The following is a 16,026-nucleotide window of genomic DNA, read 5'->3' as shown; positions in this document are numbered from 1 at the left end:
ACTGGTATGATAGAAGCCAATACAATGAATATAGACCCGAATTTGAATATGGACATCATCAGTATTATGACCATAGTGAGAATAGTGTTTGGGAACGCCAACATTTTCAAGGTTATGGTTCATACCATAGTGAGCCCAATTACTATCCGCATGTGCATCAGTCTTACGAGCAAGAAGATTATAATACTAGTTCTTCGTCTTTAGAGGATACAATCAAACTTTTGAAAAGTAGTCCTTTTTATGATCATTCAGTTCCTATTCCTTCTCTAGAAGAGTCTCTCAGGAAATTAGAGGAGTCGACACGTAAGTTCGCTGAGATGAATAACTTAGTTTATGACGAAAGAGAACTTTCTATGGAGGAATCCTTCAAGCTGATAGCTGAGACGAACGAAAGAATTGCTCAAAATAATCTTAATTTCCAATATAGTGTTTCCAATAATACCCTTGAAACTGAGGATAGTAATTTTCATAATCAAGATGACTAGGATAAAATTATTAACACTACTTGTTTAGATGAGGTTCAACCATTTTCATGTTATTATAATAATGATTATGATGAGGATAGTGTTGATGAAGAATTTGAAATAAGTAGGCATAGCGATCAGGAATTTGTTACTCCAGTTGAGCTTAATAATAATATTATTTCTAGTTCAAATCCAAATAATTTTAATAATTATTCACCTATTCAAAAGGACGAGGATTTGATTAGAGATACTCTCATTTTAGACGATGTAGTATTTCCTTATGATTACGAAGCCAATGATGGTTTAGAGGAACGAGTTTTTTCTGAGAATATTCTTTTAGAGTCTAGCGATTTAGAAACATTAGTCTTAGACAAAGAAAGTGAACTCGTAGAGATGAGTAAGGATGAACCATACTTAGAAGAATCAATTGACCATTTTCAGGAATCTAATGACCTTGAAATTAGGGAAGTTGTGACTAGTCTTTCTAGAGACACTGAAAACTCTAAGTTTGGGGGTGATTATCATTCTCCACGTGCTTTAACTATTATAAAGGTCCCTCAATTGGGACTTGACATATGTGCCTCAACCATTTTACAAGATTATCTTCATACACGTTTTCCTGAACCTAGTGATGTCCATAAGGAAGTTCAGTTGTTAGAAACTCATCCTCTGGTTGATGAGGTTAGACCAGGCTATGATACCAAGATCGAATTTGTTTTCCCACCAAATATTTTTCAACCAATTGTGGGAACGTATAAATTTCAGATGTGTCAATTAACCTAATTACTTTAGGAGATTAGGGTCGACACATTTGTTTAAGGAAGACCACCAGTTTCATCGTGGTCGATTGTGTGAGTCAAAACTGATTGACTTTAAGGATCCTCAATTATTCAGGTTATTATTATGTGCTTTTAAATTTTTACTTGAGTTTCTTCAGACTCTAATACCTGAACCGGATCTTAGCTTTGAGGAATTCCAACCCATGAAAATATTTTATCTAGACCCTTTCATAGAGCCTGAACCTGAACCACAGCTCGATGTAGTTGTCTTAAACATGAAACTAGACAAGGGTGTGCTTTATTTGCTTATTTTCTTGACAGGTTGCATATTCTTTTTATTTTTGATAGCTCTATTTGGTTTTGATGACCCACAGAAATTTCGGCTATTACTTTTTGATTCTATGAGGTGACTAATCTTTTTTTAGTCTGGCTGAAGACTTTAAACTTAGCACTTCTTGGGAGGTAACCCAATATTCATGCGACACGGTAATATCTTTCCTTATCTCTTTTGCTTCAAATGGTAACAGTTTTTCCTTGTTCATGCTTTTAATTTCATCTTTAGAACATTGAGGACAATGTTAGATTTAAGTTTGGGGGTATGGGAGAAACTTTTTAGTTGCAGTATGAATAAATAAACTCCAAAGCTTAGAAATTTATTCCTATTTAGGATGGCACTAACCAACCTAAGTGGATGGAAGCATTTTGGTTGTAGGAGTTGAGGAACCAATCTGAATAGATGGAAACATCTAGAAGAGTCTATTCATAAAAGCACAGAGCTCAGGTGTTAGAAATAACATGATAGTTTCACCATATCTCATTGAGTCCTTTTCACTTCTATTTTTATTTTATTTTGTTTTTAAACTATGTTTCTCTAAGTGATAGGTGGGGCCCACGATTCAAGTTGTTACCAATGCTAGGGTGAATTAGAGTGATTGAGATACCATGCAAAAAAAAAAAAAAGTTGAAAAAGAAAAAGAAAAAAAAAAGAGATACAAAAAAAATGGTAGTTACCAAAAAGTTGAAAAAAAAAATTTGAGACCAGACCATTTGACCAAAAGGAATAAATTCAATAAATTCGACCACTGGTACCCTTGTATATGCCAGTTGTGTTGACCTAGAGTTAGGTTATCGACCACTGGTTCCCTTGTATATGCCAGTGTGCTGATATTAGTCAGACTAGTATCTCAATCCATTAGGATAGGTTCATTTTGGCGGAGGCCTTCAGACAGATATGGGAAACGTCGTTCACTTAGTAAACATCTAAACCATCTATGTTTTTCTATATCCATCTTCTTGATCTATCCATGTGATTAGTTTTGACTCCGAATATGATGTCCATAGTGCAACTATCTGAGTAGGGCTCTGTCACTTATATATGAATTTTAGTATGCTTGAGTGCAAACTCGTGTACATCAATTGGAATTTCGCATCAGGGCACTTCCTCCTGTAGTCAATAAGTATGCCAACCAAGGATATTCTTTAGTGCCTTCCAAGGTTCGTTGTAGATAGCTAGGGTCTGGAGTAGTAAAGGTTTTGTGGGTATATCTCTTGTAAGCCCTCCGGAGACAACACTCCGCCACTAGGGCCACCTAGGGGTTTAATGGCTTATTGCATACGCTAAATGCAATAGACGATGCCTACGACAGTGAGTTAGGATTTTATTTTCTATTTGATTTTCTTGAGGACTAGCAAATAATAAGTTTGGGGGTATTTGATAGGCACATTTTTGTGTCTTATATAATCTCAATTGTATATATTATTAGTGCTCGATTTTATATTTATTATGACTTTTTATGTCCCTATAGGTATTTTTGGAGAAATAAGCTTTTGCGGCGAAATTGGCTAAAAAAGTGGTTTTTGAGCTCGTGGAGAAAATTACTATACGGACCCTCGATTTTGGATAAGGGGTAACCTATTTCCAGGCAGCTGTTAAAGGGAGAACAACACAGGATAGGGGGACACCCACCTTCTTCACGATTTGAATCAAAAAGATTTGGCGGGAAAAGATACTCACGTCTGCAGATTTTGGACCTGAAACTTTGGGCAGTTTTAAAGAGATTCAACACCGGAAATTGATTGGGCTGGACTTGATATGACTTAACAAGTTCATTAGAAGCAATTGGACCGATCAACTTGGGCCTAGAATAGCCGGGAATTGGAATCAAAGTCAAATAAGGAAACACGGCTTCATGGGTTCAAAATCTGTTATTCAAGGAGATTAAAGGCAAGTAAACTCTTTCCAAAGATACATATATATCTAAGGAAGAGTTTGAGATAAGTGGGAAAGCTCAGAAACGCGTGAAACGAATTAGGGAAGGAATTATTGCTGTGACTGCCAAGGAAGGAAAGAAGAGATTTCGAAGCGATTTGGGAGAGATTTAATCGCCCTATGGTGTATAAATAGGTTTCCTAGGGTCTCAAGAAGGGGTATCGAGAGTTTGGGGTCGAGAGGAGAGCTCAGGAGGAGAGAATCGGAGATTACAGAAAGCCTGTCTCTGCTGCTGCTGCTGCTGAAGAACAAGCGTTGCAACGAAGAACAGCATCTCAAATTCGCAACAGTGCTACAGTATTCTCTCTGTAACAGCTGAAAAACTACATTTATCTTCAGTTAGCAACACCTCCTGTAACAGTGAACTCTGTAACTCCAGTACGTCGTTGCATATTCACTGAATCATATCATCTCTTCAATAAAAACAACTTTTGAGCCATGATTTATTCTTTTGAGCCTGTTTTTGATATGAGAAGCTAAACCGAAACACTGGGATGACGGAGGAAGCCCTATTTCACGCATGTGGTAATTCTAATAATTCTTTTATGACTATTTGCATTGATTTTTAATCGATTTATGATTTCTATTGAATGGGTGTGATTTCGTTTGATGGTGTATGCTTGGTCTATGTATTTTTGATACATCATGCTTTTGATTAACAATCATTGATTTTCAAAAATCTACTTTTTGGCAAAGAATAAGAGTCCATATTTTTAATATTTGATTTATAATTGATTGGAATTATTATTTGAATCACATGAATGGAATTTGGTGGAATCCTGAGTCTCAGTACCTCTCGATACTGTGACAACTTTATTGTATATATTTTATTAAGTCTGAAATCGAATCTTACAAGTCCGAGTTTGAACGATACTCTACTTACCACTTTCAAAACTACATCAAATACACACTGTATTAAGCCGTTGCAGACACTAGCCTACTCCAAGCTAACTTCGGACTGGACTATAGTTGAACCCCAATCAGTCTCCCACTGATCCAAGGTACAATTGTATTCCCTACGCCTCTGATCCCAGTAGAATACTGCACACTTGATTCCCTTAGCTGATCTCACCCACAACTAAGAGTTGCTACGACCCAAAATCGTAGGCTTTAACAATAAACAAATCTGTCTCACACAGACAAGTTTATCAAAGGATCAATCTATCTCCCACAGAAAAAACCCTAAAAGTTTTTGTTCCGTCTTTTGATAATAATCAAGGTGAACAAGAACCAATTGATAATCCGGTCTTATATTCCCGAAGAACATCCTAGATTAATCAATCACCTCACAACAATATTAATCGTATGGTAGTGAAACAAGATGTCATGGAATCACAAACGATGAGATGAAGGTGTTTGTGATTAATTTTTATATCTTGCCTATCGGAGAACTCTCACGATCTCAAGCCAGTCAATATGATTGTACTGTTACGATAGAAGATGCAAGATCAGATCACACAACTACGATAAAAATAATATCGGTCCGGCTTCACAATCCCAATGAAGTCTTTAAGTCGTTAACCTGGTTTTAGAAGAAGAAAACCAAAGGCTAAAGGAGAAACGATTCTATCACGCAAACTAGTATCACACGTAAGGTGTGGGGATTAGTTTTGCACAATACTAGATGTCTCCTTTATACAGCCTTTCAAATCAGGGTTTTGCCTTAGTTACACATCAATCAATATTCACCGTTAGATGAAAACCTGATTTAGATTCAAGCTAATATTTCTCAACCGTTAGATCGAAAGCTTAGCTTGTCATACACAAATGACTGTACGATTCTAGGTTTGTTAACTGCACCTAAACGTGTACATTGTTGGTTCAACAATAGTCTGCCCAAAGAGGTTAACCATATGAGCACTTCATACCAACCATGTTCTTCTTCACCATAACTAGTTCAATTGACTCAAATGAACTAGTTAAGAGAGTTGTTCAATTGCAAGGAAATCTTATGTAACTACACAAGACACAATTTAAGCAAAGATGATTTGATTCACTCGAATCGGTTCATGAACTTTAATAACCACGGTTTGCTAATGCATTCCTTAGTATTTTAAGATTAAGTTCAGAAATCATCTTTAGATATATAACCTTCTCAAGTTCGCAAACTAGGTTCGCGGACTTAAGACAGCGGATAGAGTTTACAAACTCCAGCAGAAATTCTCGGGTTCGGGAACTACGCCATTTCGCGGACTGGTTTCGTGGACTGGGTTCGCGGACTGGTTTTGTGGACTGGGTTCGCCAACTTGGCTTACGCAAGTAGTTTGTCAACTCCAGCAGAAATTCTCGGGTTTGAGAACTTCGGCAGTTCGCGGACTGAGTTCGCGGACTTGGCACTTACCATACTTCCGGTTCTCTTGATCAACAAAGTTCAAAAACTTCGGTTCAAGGAATCCATTGGTTATGTAATCTAAACTCTCATTACAATCATTGAAACATTCTTAGAGGACGTTATATAGTTGTTATACTATTTCTCGTCAAAGCAATTTTCAAAGTGATTGAAACATTCATGACTTTCATCACTAGGTAAAGATAAACTTGTTCGAAGCGAAAAGCTTACCAACACATATTTCGAGATATAGATCGGCGAGGTATACTCGGCTCGAAATACAAAATGTGTATGATCTAGTCTATATATATAGCATTTGACTTTTGTCTCAAAGAGTAGGAGATAGAATAAATAGACTTTTGAGTGACAGATAAGTTCAAGTCTCTACATACATTTTTGTCGAGAAGTTCCACCGGTTTCTTGAGTAGATCTTTTTCTTGTATGATGAATGGCCATGACGTCCTTGAGCTCAACTACACTTACTATCCTAGCCCGAGACTTAGCTATAAGAGACTAGAAATCAAGACTTATAGTTTTGATCACTAACATTAACAAACATGCTTGAGATAGCAACGCATGCGAGTTTGACCGAGCAGTGCTCTAACAATGTGATCAAATAAGTCTAGTGTTAATTAGACAATTGATCAAATGCAAATCATCTCATAGAAAAAATTTAAACGCATTTGAACACAATCGACATAGTTTGTAAATGAACAAACTATAAATACATGAGCCATTCGTGAATCGGCTGAGTCATAGTACGTAGACCGGTTTGCAGAGTTCCGGAGTTGACAAAACTTTTTCATTTCACGTACCGGTTTGCAAACTTAGGTGAAAAACTAAGTTCCGGAGTCCATGGAACTTTTTCAGTTTGCGAACCGGTTTAAAAACTTTAAGGCTTTACCTGTTCCGGAGTTCACAGAACCTTTTCAGTTTGCGTACCGTTTTGGGTACTAAACTTGTTCAAGAACATAGAATTGTATTGGTCTGCATATCGGTTTGGATACTTAAACCCGGTTCCCTTACCACAGTTCCAAAATGGTTTATATACGAATATACATACCTATCCGGATCACGAAACAAACAGATTTTCCCATGATGTGCATACGAATATGCGTATCAGACAAATTTGTAAGTCGATATATAGCTACTCCGCTACGTGTACGAGTACATGTACTACGACTTCAGATATATAAAAGTTATCTCAGTTTGTAATACTAATAACACTGTCTTTTATTCCGAATATACTAGTTCTATATTTCTCTAAATCAATTCGAAACATTCCCGAATAACATCAATGACACATATCACTGTTCCAGGCTATTTTTGAATGATAAAATTGAATCATGATTTGGTTTCGAACAATAAAATGTTCTCCACTGAAATTGATCAAGTATGAACAAATGTTCATTAATCTTAATCATTATATTTCAAGTAATTCGTAAACTAAATAATTAGTTCTCGACTCAAAATTCTTGTCTATGCAAGCTAATCTAATTAGTTATACGAAATTCGTCTCAAGGATAAAAAGGTGAATATAACTTGAGAAATAAGTGGATCAGTCTTTACTTACCTTTTGTTGATGAAGTTCTCCAAAAGCTTCAGTTGATCTTCGCCTTCATACGGTAGAACACAAATGATGGCTGGTTCTTTTCTAAACTACCTCTATCCTAGACCGAGACTTAACTAATTGTAGACTAGAAATCAAGATATAGTTTTGATAACAAGCTTGATATATCAACACTTGTGAGTTCGACCGAGCAATGCTCTAACAATCCCCCCTTTGTCATTTTAGTGAAAAAACTATTAATACACATGGATAACAAAAGTAAAGCTTCGAAAAACTCCTCGATCTATCATGCCTTGATTTCCTTGGTTTCTTCAACTCTCTTTGAACTCTTCGTTATTTCAAGTCGCAATGATTCTGAACGTGTTCAACTCAGCATCGTTGTTTTTGTAGATCTGTAGATATGATAACTCTCGTCATTATACGTAAGCATAGTATTATTATCTTCTCTTCAAAGTTCAATTGTATCTCGACTCTGAACTTACGGTGATATGTTTCTCCCCCTTAATCAATACTTACATATTTGTATAATAAGTGAAACCTATTGCTTAATAATCCACTCCCCTTACATGATGATCCGTAAACCATATGAATGTTGTATGAAACTACTGAATAATTCTCCCCCATTTTATTAACAAAGGTACGAAAATCGCCGGATCATAATGAATACAACCAAAAGATATCTCAAGTTTTAAGGAAGATGGAGATACTACATAAAAACATAGTTAAAATGTAACTCCTCATATCAACTTATTTAGATGATATCACATAGTAATGAATACCTAGCGCTCATTCTAGGAGATTAAAAATATACAAGCATCCCCTTTAAAATTCTACTCCACACTCCCCACAAAGATATAGCAATTTAGCACAAGTTCATTTAATAACTCTCCCCCATGAAATGTCGTTCCCAAGATAACAACATGAGTGACCTTGCTTTTGTGGAAAAGAAGGATTTTGGCGGATATTAACAAATCACAAGGATTTGTATCCATAGGATCGACATAAATTAATCTCAAGGCCAATTACGAACAACGAGACAATTTTACTCAATTTTACTCAACATAAGAGAATCTTACGGAGTGTGTCAAGCAGCAAACACAAAAGTGTGATCACAAGATGATCAATATTGCGAGAAAAATCTCAAAGAGCTTGTTCTATTTTCCATTTATAAAAATATAATAGATTTAACTTCTGAGCATATATGAAATATTAGCAGATTCACGAGAACGTAAAAGCATAAATATTTCATAAGACTTTTGTAATAACTAAACCAATAATGATTACATACTGCAAGTTCATCTTCCAACAACTCTAGGATTTAAACAAATAAATCTAAAAACATGCAAGATGAAGAACGTTGGAAATAGCTATGTGTGCACACAATATTTGCGATACCAAACCCTAGTTATCCTTTTTAAGAACAAATTCTCAAAAGAAGTTTCCTAGATTAAAAAATAGAAGGGAAATAAAAAGTGAATACCATGAATTTTAAAAACTTAGACTTCATCTATTTATTCATACATTTCTGCAACTCCGTCGAAGAATGACTCACTAACATATTTTACCCATTGAATAGTTGACATGTTGTGCTCCTGGCTCAGTACGAAGACCTTCAGATTCACAATACAATGTGCTTCCTAAGTGTCGTATTCTGGTTCCTAATCATGACTTTTTGCTTTTCGATAATCTTGAGTTGACTATCGAAGAGCTGATTTAATTGTAACTGAAGGTTAGCAATTTCAATCTTAGAGTCATTTTGAGCATGAGTTAGATCCCTAAAGGAATCAACAATCCATGAGTTATGTTCATGTCTTAAATCGATCCTTTTCAGCATTCTTTCATGGCAAGAACTTCCTTCCTTTGAGTCATCTTCATCAAGATCGATGGTTTCATAAGTCTTTTTAATCTTTCCATTCTTTTATAAGGACGAAAGCATGGAACTCAAATAATTATTCTTTCAACCAAGGGTTTATGAACAATAGGAGTTCTTGTTAAAGAACTGCTCGGTCGAACTCGCAAGCGTTGCTATCTCAAACTTGTTTTTCAAGTTTAGTTGCCAAAACTATAAGTCTTAATTTCTAGTCTACTTATAGCTATGTGTCAGATTATGATAGAATGTGTAGCTGAGCTTTATATTTCACGGCGTTCATCGATTGAAGACGAAGAACTACTAAGGGGAGCTTTTGGAACTTCATCAACAAAAGGTATGTGGAGACTTGAACTCATCTATCACTCAGAAGTCTATTTCTATTCTATCTCCTATTGAGACAAAAGTCGTATAACTATATAGACTTTATATTATATAAATTTGATATTTCGAGATGAGTTTAACTCGCTTACATATTTCTCGAAATATGTGTTGGTAAGATTTTGCTTTAACAAATTTCATCTTTATTCTTGACGAAAGTCAAAAGATGATCATGTGAAACTCGCCTGATAACATCTTACATGATTTGTGTGAGACAGTCATTTGATGTAGACTCAGAATGTTTCGTATTGATCTATTGATCACTTGAAAATTGATTTGAAGCTAATAGTTAGTGTGAGATAGCTATTCCCGTCTTCCAAGAATGTTTCAATGATTAACATGGAGTTTAGAACGATTAACCATTGATTGGATATAATACAGTATGCGTACTCGTATGCTAACTGTTGCAAATTATTCCAAGTCCGGGAACCATAATATGCATACCCGTATGCATAGTGGTTTGATAGTTGAAGTCCGGGAACTTAGTATGCATACCCGTATGCCTACCGACTTAAAAGTTCAAGTCCGGGAATTCAACTGAGTTTGGTCATGTACGACAGTATGCGTACTCGTTCACATACTGGAGAACCCAGACCAAGTCCGGCTACTTAGGTATGCGTACCCGTATGCATACTTGAGTGGGTTAAGTTCTAAAATAGGTTTGTTCATGAACAAATACATTTATATAATAAGGAATGCAATCTTTTGCAAACCGTGGCTATAATGTTCATGAATTGATTCGAGTGAATCAAAATCGATTTTACTTCAATTGTGTCTTGTATACTTCTATGAGAACATAAGCAATTGAACAACTCTAGAACTAGTTTCATTTGAGTCATTTGAACTAGTTGTAATTAAGATGAACAATATTGATATGAAAGTGTTCATATGGATAACTTCGGTTAATTATTATTGAGCCAACTTTGTGCACACGTTTAGGTACGATTAATCATATCTAAATGAAGTCACATTTCATTTGTATATAACAAGCCAAGTTCTATCTAACGGTTAAAATATATTAGCTTGATTATAATCATGTTTTCATCTAACGTTGAATATTGAATGAATTGTGAAAAAGTGGGGGTCTAACAACCACGCCCAATATTTCGCTTAGCAATCTGTATGGACTAACTCAAATATACTTTCAAGAGAATCAACTAAACAGTCAGACTCAATCTTAAGAAAATTATATCAAAGAGTTATATCTCTATTTCTCAATTCAATCCGCAATCAAACAAATAGGAATTTGCGAGCCCGATTGAATATAAGAAATAACTTGGACGGTATCAAAAACCAATATCCAAGTGTCAATCAATTTAATCAACAACCAAAGGTTGGATTCACAATTGATTGTACTTACGCACAACCTGTGATATTTCAATTATATAAACAAATATAATGCGGAAAAGAAATAACACAGACACCAGAAGTTTTGTTAACGAGGATATCGCAAATGCAGAAAACCCCCGGGACCTAGTCCAGATTTGAATACCACACTGTATTAAGCCGCTACAGACACTAGCCTACTCCAAGTTAACTTCGGACTGGAATGTAGTTGATCCCTAACCAATCTCACATTGATCAAGGTACAGTCGCGTTCCTTACGCCTCTAGAACCACGCCGGATTCTGCGCACTTTATTCCCTTAGCTGATCTCACCCACAACTAAGAGTTTCTACGACCCAAAATCGAAGACTTGATAAACCAATCTGTCTCACACAGAAAAGTTTATTAAATAGATAAATCTGTCTCCCACAGATAAACCTATGAGTTTTGTTCCGTCCTTTGATAAATCAAGGTGAACAGGAACCAATTGATATACCGGACTTATATTCCCGAAGAACAGCCTAGAAGTATCAATCACCACACAATAATCTTAATCAAGCTGAGCCCTAACCAATCTCACACTGATCAAGGTAAAGTCGCGTTCCGTATGCCTTTAAATCCCAATATGACTCTATGCACTTGATTCCCTTAGCTGATCTCACCCACAACTAAGAGTTGCTACGACCCAAAGTCGAAGACTTATAAACAAATCGGTCTCCCACAGAAATGTCTATTCTGATAGATAAATCTGTCTCCCACAGAAATACCTATGAAGTTTTGTTCCGTCTTATGATAAATCAAGCTGCACAGGAACCAATTAATAATCCGGTCTTATATTCTCGAAGAACAACCTAGAGATATCAATCACCTCACAATAACTTAACTGTATGATAGTAGAACAAGTTATTATGGAATCACAAAGAATGAGACAAAGAGATTTGTGATTTACTTTTTATATCTTACCTATCGGAGATAAATATCGAGCAAATCTTACAGAAGATAGTACTCAATATGATAAAAACAAGTAAGATCAGAATACGCAACTATAAAGAAAATAGTTGGATCTGGCTTCAGAATCCTAATGAAGTCTTTAAGTCGTTAACCTATAATGGTTTTAGGAAAAACATAGGTTAAAGGAGAATCGACCCTAGTCGCAACTAGTATCACACAAGAGGTGTGGGGATTAATATTCCCAGTTGCTAGAGTTCTCCTTTATATAGCCTTTCAAATCAGGGTTTGCTAAGTTAGCTTATAAACAAAGCATTCCATATTCACCATTAGATGAAAATATGATTTAAGATACAAGCTAAGTTTATTTGAAACCAAAGACATATCTCTCCACCGTTAGATGGTCTTAGCTTTTCAAACACGAATGAAATATACTTTCATTTAGATATGGGTAACCGTACTTAAACGTGTATATTGAGTTGGCTAAATAATAGTTAACCAAAGTTAGCCATATGAACACTTTTTTTTTAACCACATTCATCTAACACATCTAGTTCAACTATGAAGATCAATCAATCATGAAAGATAATCAAATGAATATAATTGTGTTTCACAGAGTTGTTCAATTATTGATAATGACATAGAAGTATATATGATCCAATTGAAGCAAAATCAGAATGATTCATAATGTACAAAGTACAAGAATCAGTTCATGGACATTAAGCCACGGTTTGCAAAGATTGCATTCCTTATTTTATAAACGTATTTGTTCATAAGTATGTTAACATACTAAACCGATTTTAGAACATTGACCACTAAGTTTGCAAACATGTATGCAAACTTTAGTTCCGGACTTTGGTATTGTCCAGCAGTTTGCAAATGGGTACGCAAACTGTTTTCCCGGACCTAACTCAGGTAGAACCGTCCGCATACTGGTATGCAAACTTGGTTCCCGGACCCGTTCGCATACATGTATGCAAACTTGGCTTCTGGACCTGAATCATACCAACACAGTTTGTACACTAAGTACGTATACTGTGATGTTTTACAGACATGGGTTTTAGTTCTAAACTCCCATTTCAATCATTGAAACATTTTTAGAAGACAACAATGGCTGTCTCACACAAACCATTAGCTTATAAGCAATTTTCAAGTGATCGAATGATCAATACGAAACTTTCCAAGTCGACATCAAATGATTGTCTCACACAAATCATGTAAGATGTTTCAAGGCAATTTCCACTTGATCATCTTTTGACTTATTCTTTAGTTTCCAACAAATAAATTGTTTCCAACTAAACTCGTCAAGAATAATGATGAATGTAACTAAAGCAAAAAGCTACCAACACATATTTCGAGAAATAGATAAGGGAGTTATACTCAGATCGAATAACAAATATCGCTATACGACTTTTGTCTCAATAGGAGATAAAATAGAATATAATAGACTTTTGAGTGATAGATAAGTTTTAGTCTCCACATACCTTTTGTTGATGAAGTTCCTCTGAGTTCTTCAGTAGATCTTCGTCTTCAGTTGTAAGCGTCGTGAAGTCTAAAGCTCAACTACACAATCTATCCTAGTCCGAAACTACTATGAGTAGACTAGAAATCAAGACTATAGTTTTGATCAACTAAACTTGACAAATAAGCTTGAGATAGCAACGCTTACGAGTTCGACCGAGCAGTGCTCTAACACTATCATATTATCAGTTACTGAAAGTATGCTTCCCTTAATTGTACCAATGGATCAATATCAGATTCTGAGTTGGAACTTACCAGAAGCTTAAAAAAATCTACTGAGATCATTGACTTTCAAACCTCTAAAATTAGAGATCTTGAGGAAAATTTGTCTTGGTATCTTGATGATCTTGATAAGTCCCTCAACAGGGAAGCTGAACTCTCTGGTTACATTGAAACCTTTTCTAAACGGTATGAAAAAATTCGCTCATGAAATTACTATTCGAGATGAAAAGATTAGTAAGCTTGAAGATATTGTTAAAGAAAGTTCAATAGAGAATATCGTTTACTCAAGTCTCACTCAATAGAACTGAACTGTCTTCATGTTGAAAAAGAGAAACTTGTTACAGATTTTCTATTAGCTCAGAAACAGTGTACCTTATTGAAAAAGGAAAACTCTATTTTAAAAAGTAAAATTTTCTCATTGACTGAGGTTACTGTCCCTGTGACATTACCTAACCTTGACAAAGTTACTTCCGAAGAGATGTCCGGTAAGAAACGTCCACGTTGTCTGCCAACATCTAATGAAGCTACCAGTAGAGACAGCACAACAAAGGTTTGTATTCCACGGATCTGCTCACACTGCGGAAAGAAGAATCACATTGCTCTGATTGTTATTCTAGAAGGAAAAAGATTTCTGATCTTCAAATTTTTTTTAGCTTTTGCAATTACAGAGGTAAAAAATCTGACTGCAATGGGTTCTACTTCTGTAAAAAAACAGGAAACTTATGGAATGAATAATCAGGGTGATTCCTCACGAAAGTTTCATAAGTACAATGACTTTAATAATAAAGTATCTAATAACACTACAAATATCAGTTGTTCTACTGATAATGGAAGTAATCCTAGAAGATCGAAGTTTAGAATATGGAATCCAAGTGAATCTGACTCTCTGAAACGAATCTCAAGAGGTTCGCGTCTTGCCTCTCGAGGAAACTCTTCTTCAGAAAATGTACAAGTACAAAGGACTTTTCGGATTCCCTGTCTCAAAGGAAATTAGATCAATTCCTCACACAAAACGTAATAGAAGAAAGGAAAGAAAACAAAGACAACGTCACAAGAAAGCTAATCTCGATGTATTACCTTCTGATACTAGTGAGGAGACTCTGTCTCATTATGTTGATTAACCTCGACAGATGAGTTTTTGGAACTAATTTGAGAGTTACAAGAACTTTACATATATCAAAGATTACTTTGATATCGAGATTACTCAAGTTGGACTCTTGATTGACTGTGTCTAGTAACATCTTTTCGAAAAAATGATTAAGCAATTGGCATATTTTGTTCAATTAGTTTAATCCATTCCACGTCAGTATCCGTCTATGCTCTAATTTGTGGTGATACACTAATTTTATTGAGCTAAGAATCTATTGTTATGAGAAGAGGAAAATTATCTTTGTTTAGATGAAACTCATAATCTCCTCTTGTTCCAGACCGTAACCGGTTCACGAATCCTAATTTACAGGAGATAAACCATAGGGTTTCCTTATAAAATGAGGTAAAGAATTCTTATTTTTCATAAACCTTTGGTTGAAGAATACTTAGTCGAGTTATAGTTTTTCATCTCTGAAGTATGGAGAGCTCAAAAAGACCTCATGAAACCATTATCCTTGATGAAGAGGACTTGAAGGAGGAAAGTTCTAGCCATGAAAGAATGCTGAAAAGGATTGCTTTAAGGAAAGAACATAACTCCTGGATTGTGTATTCCTTTAGGGGTCTAACTCATGGTCAAAATGACTTCAAGATTGAGATTGCTAACCTCCAGTAGAAATTGAATCAGCTTATTGATGGTCAGTTCAAGATGATCGAAAAGCAAAAAGGTCATGATTAGAAACCAGAAAAAGATCATCTCAGAATATACGAAACTTAGACAGCACATTCGTATTGTGAATCAGAAGGTTTGTGTGCTATGTAAAGAAGACAACACATCAACCATTCAACGGATGAAAGATATTAGTGAGTCATTCTTCGACGGAGTTGCATAAAGCTAATATTTCATATATGCTCAGAAGTTAAATCTATTATGTTTATAATAAACGGAGAATAAAACAAACTCTTTATAATTTTCTCGCAGTATTGATCTTCTGTGTGTTTTTTACTGCTTGACACACTCCGTAAGATTTTCTTATGTTGAGTCATATCGATCAAAAATTATCTTTTTGTCAGTAACTGGCGTAGAGATTATTTTAATTCGATTTTGGATACAAATCCATGTGATTTGTTAATTCCCAACAAAATACTTCATTTTATAAAGCAAGGTCACTCATGTTGTTCTCTTGGGCATGACATCAAATGGGGGAGAGTTCTTAAATGAACTTGTGCTTAATCGCTATATCTTTGTGGGGAGTGTGGTTGTA

This window comes from Papaver somniferum, chromosome 1 (assembly GCF_003573695.1).
Source record: "Papaver somniferum cultivar HN1 chromosome 1, ASM357369v1, whole genome shotgun sequence".
Lineage (NCBI taxonomy): Eukaryota > Viridiplantae > Streptophyta > Magnoliopsida > Ranunculales > Papaveraceae > Papaver > Papaver somniferum.
The sequence above is the reverse complement of the archived record's forward strand: the minus strand, read 5'-3'. Positions refer to the sequence as shown.